A 10,513-nucleotide genomic window follows, 5' to 3' on the forward strand; every position below is an offset into this window, starting at 1 on the left:
AATGAAGCAAGTAGGGCCCAGTTATGTTTTTCTTTCCACTTTTTTTTAAAGAAAAAAGACAAAAAAAAAAGAATGAAAAATCCCAAAAAAGATTTTGCACTTTCCCATCAGTTTCCGAAAAAAAAGGGAAAAGAAACATGTTTCATCATTTTTCAAAAAAAAAAAAGACAAAGAATATGTTTTCTTCAAATTAGTGTGTTTTTAAAATTCTCGCCCGTATCCAATCTTCCCGAACTACGCATACCTGATTCTCGTCTTTCGGAAACGTAGGCAGCCCACATAGGGTACGGTCTTCCTAGCGAGTCTTAGGTTCTTGACTTCACGGGGTCTTAGCCAAATCTTGCATGTCTAGCCACTTTTGGCCACGTAGGCCGTTTTGCCAAAATAGCCTCAATCATGCCTTGCATGTGTCAAATAGGAAGTGTTATTGTCTCACATAGAGTTCTGGGTCATTAACTTTATTTGGTCTTAATTTTCTCATACATGTGTGGATCTACTTACCGGAGTTTGAGCATGACAGACGCCCCAGGATCATCCAGTCAGGATCGCTCATTCAGGAGTTGCTTAAGGAGATTATTTTTAATGTTTTGAGTCTGTTTTTCTTTTTATGTCGTCTTTCACCTTCTAGTTTTGTACAGTAATGTCGAGTCTTTTAGGTGAAGCAGGGTCTGTCATAGTCTAGTTAAGTTTGTCGAGTCTTTTGTCATTGTACTTCCTATTTTGTATTTGAAAAAATGTGTTATAAATTAAAAATCCAAAAAAAGAGATTTTACGTTTTTATATTTCCGTTAGAAGTTTTCTTTAGAATACTAAATCTAGAATTTTTAAAAAAAAAAACTATTGAGGTGGTTTTCCCCCTTTAGGAAATTAATATCTAGAACTCAAAATAAAAAAAATTGCTTTTATATTTACTTTAGTATATTTAGACTAAAAAATTAAAACAAAAAAAAGAATTTTCTTTTGATACCTCTTTAGATTTTTTATTTAACATATTAATTCCAAAAATCCAAAAAAAGATTTTCTTTTTTAGGTTTTTCTTTGGAAAATTAATAAAAAACATAAGAAAAAGAAATATTCTTTTTAGTTTCACTAGAGCTTTAGGACATTATATATAGAAGAAAAAAAATATACTTTATCTTTTGTTTATCTTTAGAGTTTCTCCCTTAGGAAATCAAAAATTGAAATCCAAAAATATTTTTTTATCTTTTTCAGGATATCAAATGAAAATTCAAAATATTTTTCTTTGGTTTATTCTTTAGATTTCCCTCCTAAAAAATGAATCAGAAAATATTTTTCTCTTTTAGGTTTTTTTCCTTAATAATTTCTCATAGAGTATCTGTTTCAAAAAAAGAAAAAGAAAAAAATATTTGCTCGTTGAAGATTGAGTTTAGAATATGTCGCGACCCAATTTCACCTCAGGTCGTGATGGCGGCCAACACCGTTGTCAGGCAAGCCAACGCGGATGTATTAGTGAATTCTTGTTTTACTTTACTAAAACAGTTACAATAATTTCTTAATTTGAATTTAAAACATGTGATAATTAGCAACATACAATAATAGTTATACAAACCAAAAGAATAGTGTACTAATGTGTGTGCCAAGACTTGGTGCCACAAGTATGTGGGCAACTAGTAGAATATACAAAAGAATAATACTATCCTACTGTCTGAAATAGAGTAGACAGCCAAAATAAAGAAAAGACTCCATCGGGCTGCTGAACGACATAGGAAGGGAGCAACTCACTGTGGAATCTCGGCTGAATCAAGGGTATGCACTAGCCTGGTAACCGGATGTACCTGCCTCAGATCCTGTACAATTAAGTACATAAGTATAGTATGAGTACATAAACAATATGTACCCAGTAAGTATCCTGTCTAATCTCGAAGAAGTAGCGACGAGAGGTCGACTTGACACTTACTAGTGTCAAATAATATGATAAGTGATATACTAAGCATTGATAGCACAAATGATTAACAATTTATTGCATGAGGCTACAGGTCCTTCCCTAGATGATATCACAGCTGGCCATTTACATTTCAGGGCATATTACAAAGTTTCGATCACAGCAATATACCAAGCAATAAGCATACGCAAGTAGTGCCGAGGTCGTACGGCCCGATCCAACATAAAAATAAAGTGTGCACTGCCGGAGGGTCGAACGACACGAACCATAGATGCATCTATTACCCCGCTAGCGAATCATACATTCGACACGGTCAAATGTATTTAAACAAAACAACATGCAGACAAGAATATATGTCAGGAGAGCAATTATTCACGAAAATATCAACTTCTCTTTGAAAGGGCCAAGAAAATTGATGTTCTTCTTATTAGAGTCATTTACAACATTCAACATGATTTAAGAAATCCCCAAATTAATCATAAAGTTACAAGAACATTACATAAAGCATGCTTTTGGGTCCTAAATTACCCGGACTTAAGCATAATAGTGGCTATGCACGGGCTCTCGTCACCTAGTACGTACGTAGCCCCCGCATTTAGTGGCAAATTATTCAATTATTACACCTATGGGGACAATTTCCTCTCACAAGGTTAGATAGGAGACTCACCTCGCTCCAAAGCATACTTCCAATATCAAGAACGTGCTCAAACCCTCAAATTTGGAGTCGCACGATCCGAAACTAGTTAAACGAAGTAGGAACTAGTCAATAGAAGCTCAAGAGTACGCATTTTAATTACTAAAGTAATTCCCACTTTAAACACAAGTTTCCTAAAATTCGACCCCGGGCCCACGTGCCCGGATTCCGGAACCTTTTGAAGAAAGTTGTTCTCTATAACCTAAGCATCAATAATATATGATTTCTACTTCATTCCTTAACAAATTTCATAGTAGAATCTAAGTTTTATCAAAACCCTAGGTTTTGCTCTAATCCTTTGATTTTTCCTAATCTTTGTGATTTAATCTACCCAAAACTCAAGTATTAAACTTAGAAATAAGGAAGATGAACTTACCCAAAACTCAAGTATTAAACTTAGAAATAAGGAAGATGAACTTACTTCAAGGTGCTAGGTGGAAATGGTCTCTCAAGAGCTCCAAAATCGCCCAATAAACGAGTGCAAAATGGGCAAAAAAGGCTGGAGCCCGTATTAAATGAAGCTCACTGCTTCGGCGATTTCCGCATATGCGGTCCTGGGCCGCACCTGCGGTCCTGGGCCGCACCTGCGCCCACCGCATCTGCGGAAAGGAGCCCGCTTCTGCGGAATCTCAACTGGGCCGCTGGGCCACATCTGCGAGATGCAAGCCGCTTTTGCGGCTCCGCTTCTGCAGAAAAATAGCCGCTTCTGCGGCTTTGGGCCTGGACGGGCTTGGCCGCATCTACAAGGGGTTGTCTGCTTTTGCGGTCTCGCACCTGCGGCTGACCAACCGCAGGTGCGGTTATGAAAGATATCTGGAGCTTCAGCCCTTCCAAAAATTTCCAACTTCACTCGAGCCTCGCTCGATTGACGCTCGGGGCCCTCGGGCCCCGCCCGATTATACCGACTAGTTTGAAATCATGAAACGGGCTCGCTCCAACCCTCGGAATGCCCGAAATAATGCTAAATCTAAGAATCACCCCGTAAAACCAATTGAATCAAACTTATAAACTTCAAGTTCTTAAATTCACATCTAACGTGTCGAAACGTACTTAAACTACTCGGATTGACACCAAATTTTGTGGGCAATTCTTAAATGTTATATTGGACCTGTACCTGGCTCCAGAACCAACATACAAGCCCGATACCAACATGATCAAGTATTATTCGATTTCATTAAATCCTTAGAATTTCCAGCTTTACAATTTTCAACAAAAATTCATTACTCGGGCTAGGGACCTCGGAATTCGATTCCGGGCATACGCCCAGGTCCCATATTTTCCTACGGACCCTCCGGGACCATCAAATCACGAGTCCGAGTCCATTTACTAAAAATGTGACAAAAGTCAAACTTAGCCTTTTATGAAAATTTTAAAGAATCAAGTGTGCTTATTTCAACCCAAACTCCTCCAAATCCCAAACCAACCATCCCTGCAGGTCGTAAATTAGTTAAGGCAAGTGCGGGAAGTTTTATTTAGGGGAACAGGGTTCTAAAATGCAAAATGACCCGTCGGGTCGTTACAGAATAGATTATAGAACATTAAGTCTAAAAAAAGAGAGATTTTCTTCTTTTTTCTCGTTAGAGTAGTCATTAAGGTAAAAAAAAAAGAAGAGAGAATATTAGTTTGTTTAGTCTATTCTCGATTTCTCAAAACTACGCTTGTTCTAATTCATGAGGGACATGATACGTAGGCAACCTACATAGGGTTCGATCGAATAATCATTAAAAAAAATTAAAGAAAAATAAAAAAAAAGAGAAAAAAAGGAGAGAATGAAGTTGTGGGATGTGATAAATAAGAGGAAAGAAAGGAGCAATAATCAAAAAAAAAAGAGGGGGAATGAAATGAAAAACCAAGCGGTGCTAGAAAGGAAAATGAAGAGGAAACGGGGCAACAAGAGTGAATTGGGATGATGCCATATGACCTTCGTACCCTCGAAGTCATTTTAGAACCGATAACTGTGACTAGGTGCATTGCACATAATGTGAGATTATCTTATGTTAAATGCCCTAACGCTAACGTGATGACTTCATTTTGTTCCTCTTTGTTATCTTCATTATGGCAGAAGGGTGGTTGGTTTGTGGTTCTTAAACTAGTAACTCTTCCCTACAACATAAAATCGAAAGGTAATGGAAGACAACAACAGAATTGAGTTGGCTGATAGTGGTTCCGGAAAGCAATTGGTTAAACAGGACAATGGGTTGGTTGAATAGGTAAGGATGTTAAGACAACACGTGGTAGACATGTATCGGTATTGGACGACTAGGAAGGCACCACCCCCGCCACCACCTAGCTTCTTTGATGCTACCCTTACCCAAACTCCGGTCATAGTGCCAGATGATCCACCATACTCTCCAGATTCTCCCGCTTATCACAGCTTTCCCAACCACTCTAGTAGCTCAATCACCCGTCCTCCAACTACCTTTCCTAAAAGTTTCCCTCCTGTCATATCCATTATCCTCACGATCACAACTTCTCAACATTCTTTTCTACATAGATCCAATAGTGAACACCCACTCAAAACTCATGATGCCTAATATTACCCCTCGGAGGTTTCCCACAAGGTCCCTGACTCATACAATCATAGCCCTCGGAATGAGCCTCATATTGAAAATGAAAAGTTCACAGGAAAAGAAGGGCGAGATGGGGTATCCAGGAAGCTGAAAGGTATAGAACGGTCCTTAAGGAGCATGCAAGGGATGTGAAATCAAATTAACATGTCTTACAATGACTTGTGTATGTTCCCTGATGTTCATCCGCCCACGGGGTTTAAAATGCCAAAGTTTAACTTGTATGATGGGAGTGGAGATCCAGTAGCCCATCTGAGGGGTTATTACAGTGAAATGAGAAGTGTTGGCGGGAAAGACGATTTGTTGATGGCGTATTTCAATGAGGGCTTGACTGGGGAAGCCTTGGAATGGTATACTCGTCAAGATGTCAATAAGTGGCATGCATGGGATGACATGGCTCAAGATTTTGTTCGACACGTTCAGTACAATCTAGACATTATCCCAGACCGCTCCTCCTTATCTATGTTGGAAAAGAAACCCGAGGAAAGTTTTAGGGATTTTGGACTCAGATGGAGGGAACAAGCTGCTCGAGTCAGTCCCCCGATTGGTGAAGAAGAAATGGTTGAGCTTTTCCTACAAGCCCAGGGTCCCACCTACTTCATTCAGTTGATCCCGGCCTTGGGTAAACCTTTAAATGATATGGTAAAAATGGGGGAGATAGTAGAAGATGGAATCAAGTTAGGCAAAATCATGAGCTATTCTGCAGTGAAAGATACTACGGAAGACATTCAGAACATCTCAGTAAGTTTGGGGATAAGAAAGAGAAACAGAAAAGATGTTGTTGAGCCCTGCCAACGACAAGATCTAGTGGGTGTTCCTGCTCAATGCTTTTAGCCTCGACATCGACCCCATGAATATCCTCGTACTCCAGATAATCCTCCCCACTGCTACTTCTCTCCACAAAATCCCTAAAGTCATACCCCACTTTCCTAGTGCTCTACCCATAATTCACCGCCATATGCTACACACCCACAAGACCCGCAATGGCCTGCACCGCCTCCATAAATGTCTTACCCGCCACCTCAAGCATATCAACCACCTACCCGCAAAGGTTCCAACCGAGGCCGGAGTACAAAATGAAAAGGCAACAGCAAAAGGAAAAGACATTCACTCCCATTGGAGAATCATATGCCAGTTTGTTCCAAAGGTTGAGGCAATTGGAAATGTTGAAGCCGATTCAGATAAAAATGTCGAACCCTCTTCCAAAAAATTGTGATTATTCTCAAAGGTGCGCATATTGCTCTAATGCCCCGGGGCACAACATAGAAAAGTGTTGGAATATGAAAAGATCCGTCCAGAAGCTCGTTGACGCAAGTGACATTGTCACGCAAAATCCGATGCAGTAGACACTAGCCAAAGTCCTTTGCCTTTTCATAATGATACGCATATGGTGGGCATGATTTGTGTTGAAAAGGAATATGAAAACTCTTCTGAGTTCCTTGGAAGGCCACTTGCTGCAAAGTTTTCAGTGCTATCAGTCTCGGTTCTGGAAGTTGATCTTAAGAACGAGCTGGCAAAAGGGACCCAAAAGCAATTTGCTAAGGTCAATGTGATAGAGACTTCTGAAGGTCCTAGTACTGTTGATGCGGAACTCAGTGGCTAAGATGTTGAGCTTGGTGATTGGAAAGATGCTCCTTTCTTGGTTACCTGGGGAGGAGTCTTGGTGGTTTATTTTGTTGTCATTTCTGTTATCTGGGTTATTTCAGGGTTGTACTCCGGATATTGTCTTGTGACTCAAACCCTTCTATCCTTTCATCTTGCCTAGTTCGTTTAGTCGTAGTAACTCGTTTAGTGTTATCTAGGGTTGTTCTAGGGTTGTAACCCGGTTTTGTTTGCTTGTTTGGTTGTTTGAACCCTTTCACCGCCTGTTTAATGCAATCTCCTATTTTCTATTATTTCTAGTCAGTTTTTGTTTAGTTCTCTTTTTCTTTATAGTTCTTTCCATGCTGACTCTAGTGACATGACTTGCACGTGGAATTCCCAGCCTGGTCTTGAAAGTTAGTCTAATCATGAAACAATGAAACATGTTTTGAAGATGACAGGGATATTTGAGGGAAATAAGTAAAGATTAGGACATTTTGAGGTCATTTAAAGCCCGAATTGTGTGAAATAGGGGCAGATAGTTTGGGAAGTTTATAGGATGAGAAGAATTTGTTAGAAGAGAGAGCATCCCGGACAATTTGAAGCGAGCAGCTTTGAGTTCGAGTGCATCTCAAGAAACAAGATAAAGCCAAGGGATTTTTCTCCAAACAGACGGAGGGTATCCATTGTGAAGAAGAAATCACCCAATGAGAGTTCTGTACTTGACAAGGCACTAAATAAAAGTTGAAGGCATATCAGTGATATCAATGCCGAAGCTGCAAAAGAAATATTGTGCATGATCTTCAATTTTCATCCTAAAGTTGCGGGTGTGTACTTGGGATTTTCTGGGATTGGGAGGCCCTCTTTCAGCTACCCAAACACTTTATACCCTTCGACACCCTTTTGAGCCTATACTAATTTCTTTGACCTCCCCTCTTTTGGAATCAAGTTAGAGTCATACGAAAAAAGAAAAAAAAAGTCCATAACCCCATAGGTTTGTTTTAGAAAGTTCATTCCAAAAGGAAAAATCAAAAGAAAAAAAGAAAAAAGAAAAAAGAAAAATAGAGATAAAGAAAAAAAGAAAAAAAAGAGAAAAAAAGGGGAAAAAGAAAAATAGTAACAAAGAGTAGTTTTTTGAACTACGTTCGACCTGAATCTTGTCACCACAAGATACGTAGGCAGCCTTAAGGTTCGGTCGCACCAAACAAAATATTTCATAATCCCACGAAGTCGAGAGTGGGGCAGTCTTTCTTAGAAATTCATCTCAAAAAGAAAAAGAAAAAAAAAGAATCAAATTCCCTTGTTTTAAAAATTGGGGCAAAGTTTGAAATGGATTCCAAAAGTTATAAATAAATTAACCCTGTTATCTTAGTTATTTTGAGCCTTTATGATATCCCTTCTTTCTAACCCTGTCCAAAAGCCATATTACAGTCCAAAAAAAGACCTCCCAGATAATCTTTGAGAGTGCTGAGTTAGACATGCCGGAGCATATGATGTTTTTACTATGGTCAGTGTCTTGTCATCTACAGAATCAGAGGAAATAAAAAGATAAAGAGCAAAATGAGAGGTCTTATCGGTGAAAACCTTCACAGGCACCATAAGGCGATGGGGAGTTGAGAGAAAGAAAAAATGAGAGAGGCTTGATGGTGAAAATCCTTCGGGCACTACAAGTCGAATATGGATCGTTAATCAGATAGGATAATCGGAGCATTGAAGCCCAGTTTCACGGCGAGAGGTACAACAAGAGTTGAATATTAGACTTGCTTGACAGATTAGGCCACTTAATCCAAAAGTGCTTGTCATGGTCATTAGAGTTGGTATCCACATCTGATAAGTTTCTACTTGGTGATTTTCATATTAGATATCATTTCTTTCCATTGTCCCCTTACTATGTTCCTCTTGATTTGTTTAAGTCATCTTCTTGAGTCTGTCTTGTCAAAACAAGTGAGAAATGACTTCAAAATTTGCTACTAGCTTTCCAATTGCACATAGCGGAGTTTGGCTAGTACATCAAAGTGGCTTAAGTCAGGAAAGAGTAGTATGTGCACTACGATGGTGGCAATTCACGTGCTTTGGGATTCATGTGAAATACAAAGGTGCGGTATATGTCAATTCATGAGAACAATGCAACAGATAAAGGGTATTGGGTTTTGAACGAATCAGAGGTGTTTTCTATGATAAGGGTGACAGAGAAAGTGGTCAGTCAATAAACAAGCAAGGTCTTTCAAGCTGAAATCAAAGTTATCATGGGAAGTGAAGGAGCAATTGCCCTCAAAGTCAAGGCCACAAACTAACCACCATGTTTAAACTCACAAGTTTTCTTTGTTTGAAACAAGGACGAAGATTATGTCCAAATCAAAGCTTGGGAAGCTTGAATTTTTGAAGTGTCACGCCCAAATTTTGTCAGCACAAAGACTGTTTGAGAAGGTTTTTACTTGCTAGGCATTCCCCTAGTTGAGAAGGTTTTTACCTCCTACATATTCCCCAAGTTGAGATGACCATTACCTCCTAGGCATTTCCCCTATTTGAGAAGAACCGTACTTTCCTAGGCATTCTCCTTAGTCAGAAGAGTTTTTGGCATTCCTTAAGTTCAGGGGTCCCGCTTGGAGAATAGGGTCAATTTTAGATTTCTTAAGTTGTTGATCTCAATTTTTTCTTGTTCAGGGGTTCCACGTGGAAAATAGGATCAGTTTTATTTTCCTTAAGTTGTTAATCTCTAGTTTTTCTTTAGCTTAGGGGTCCCGCCTGGAAAATAGGGTCAGTTTTAGTTTCCTTAAATCGTTAATCTCTAGTTTTTCTTGAGTTCAGGGGTCCCGCCTTTTGGAAAAAGAATAGTCATGAAATTAAGATACAAGATTCTAAGTTGGAGAATTAACGAGAAATAATAGACTGTGGGATTTGTGGGCTAAAATGAAAGTGAATTAGACCAAAGTGGTATTTGGGATTTTAAATAAATCGATGACTTGGGACACCATATATATCCCAAGTGACGACTCTGAAAATAAATAAATAATCCCATTTCGATTATGTCACTTAAATTGGAAAAACTCCTTTATATACCTTTTAGGTAGAAAAGGAGGTGTGACGGCTCGTTCACGAAGCACAACTGCCTCAGATCGGGAATTTCTTCTACGCCACCGCGATACCCCACTCGCGAACGCGTACCTTATCCAGTTCAACACATTGCGAATTCATATGCCGTAGAATTTCGGCACATTTGATACCAATTACTTGGATTTTAGCTCGTCTTTTAATGCATTTTTAGTTAATTCTTATAAAGTTTGGTTGTTTTGTATTGCATGAGACTTGAAGACCCAAAAACATGAAAAAAAAGTCAAAAAGTCACAAAAGGACAGAAATGTTGCATGTATGCGACCGCAGAAGTCAAATGCGGGCCGCATAATTACCGCAAACTGAAGCAGAGTGTTGGCCAAATGAAGAGAAGAATATGCAACACCCCGTAAATTTGGATCAGTTGTGGATGCACTAAATGAGTATTAATGTGATGGTTATCAATTGGTTATGATAATAAGCGTACGAGGCATATCATAAGTGATTTGGGGTCCAAGGAAAGACCTAAGTCCAAGCCAAGTTGGAAAATTTCGTGATAGACTAAAATTCTAAATGAGCACGCACAAGACTATACTTTGGACGAGCATATCTACTTTTATATAAGGTATTATGTGATTCAAAACCTATCAAATGAAAGATCTTTGAGTTTAGTTTCTAACGCTTCAAACCATTTATCATTTGGACATTCCTACAAGA

The 10,513-nt window shown here is 39.0% G+C and overlaps 1 pseudogene across 1 annotated transcript in view; it reads right to left on the bottom strand.

Moving 5' to 3' along the window:
- LOC109231736 overlaps positions 1-5,077 on the bottom strand; it is a 30,109-nt pseudogene extending 25,032 nt beyond the window's left edge. Inside the window, exon 1 of the transcript XR_002068825.1 lies at positions 5,017-5,077. The product of XR_002068825.1 is annotated as a DNA-directed RNA polymerase subunit beta-like (transcript). The remainder of the gene's footprint in view (positions 1-5,016) is intronic.

This window comes from Nicotiana attenuata, chromosome 8 (assembly GCF_001879085.1).
Source record: "Nicotiana attenuata strain UT chromosome 8, NIATTr2, whole genome shotgun sequence".
Taxonomy (NCBI): Eukaryota; Viridiplantae; Streptophyta; class Magnoliopsida; order Solanales; family Solanaceae; genus Nicotiana; species Nicotiana attenuata.